Source organism: Sesamum indicum, unplaced genomic scaffold (assembly GCF_000512975.1).
Source record: "Sesamum indicum cultivar Zhongzhi No. 13 unplaced genomic scaffold, S_indicum_v1.0 C02495, whole genome shotgun sequence".
Classification (NCBI taxonomy): Eukaryota; Viridiplantae; Streptophyta; class Magnoliopsida; order Lamiales; family Pedaliaceae; genus Sesamum; species Sesamum indicum.
In genome coordinates this window covers 1-733 of record NW_011630636.1, presented here as the reverse complement: position 1 = coordinate 733, position 733 = coordinate 1, and the positions used below count along the sequence as shown (strand labels likewise).

The 733-nt window shown below is 39.3% G+C and overlaps 1 long non-coding RNA gene across 1 annotated transcript; it reads left to right on the top strand.

Moving 5' to 3' along the window:
- The first annotated feature begins 6 nt into the window (after window positions 1-6).
- LOC110011527 lies at window positions 7-692 on the top strand. Its single transcript, XR_002286539.1, has 2 exons — window positions 7-79; window positions 216-692. It is a non-coding gene; the product is annotated as an uncharacterized LOC110011527 (long non-coding RNA).
- Window positions 693-733: the final 41 nt, after the last annotated feature.

Sequence of the window (733 nt, the reverse complement as noted above, 5' to 3'; positions counted from 1 at the left end):
ATATTGGCTCTTTGAAATTTGCTGATGATTGGGGTTGACTAGGATGATTTCTGGAAGGTTTCATGCAGTTGGCTGAGAAGTATTTGTTGAAATTACCATTGTTGTTGATGACGCCATTTTGGGGATCAATAAGTTTATTCCTTGCTTAAATTTGTTAAGTGTTGTATTCAGTGGTTCATTTTTTGCTAATATTGATTATGAATTTTGTCTTACAGCAATAGCAGCCGAACGAGATGCTTTGGAACAACAAAACAACACACACAAAGTGCAAGAAGCTAAAGCTGCTGCAGACAGATTTGAGGGATTGGCTATTCAAAAGCGTCAACGAGCCCAAATGCTCATGGAAAATGCGGACTTAGCTACTTACAAAGCCATGATGGCTCTTAGAATTGCAGAAGCAGCTCAAATTTCAGAGGCTCCGGGTACAGTTGCATCCCTTTTTCTTGGTTAACCGACGGAGTAGTAACAATCATATTTCATTAAGATGGCCAATTTTTTCGAGCTACAAGAGGGGGATTACTGTTTTTCCATCAAAACCTTGGTAGGTTGACCACCTTGTGAAAGAATTAATGTAATTTTGTATAGATTCTGATTCGATGTACATTTGTATGATAACCTGAAACCTCGATCTGTACAAGGGGGTTCTATCGGTTTCTTTGAACGAGATAGGGAAGTGGAAAAATATAGGAAAATATGATTATGAAAGCCCGGTTTCTGTCAGTGTGGCGGGGGG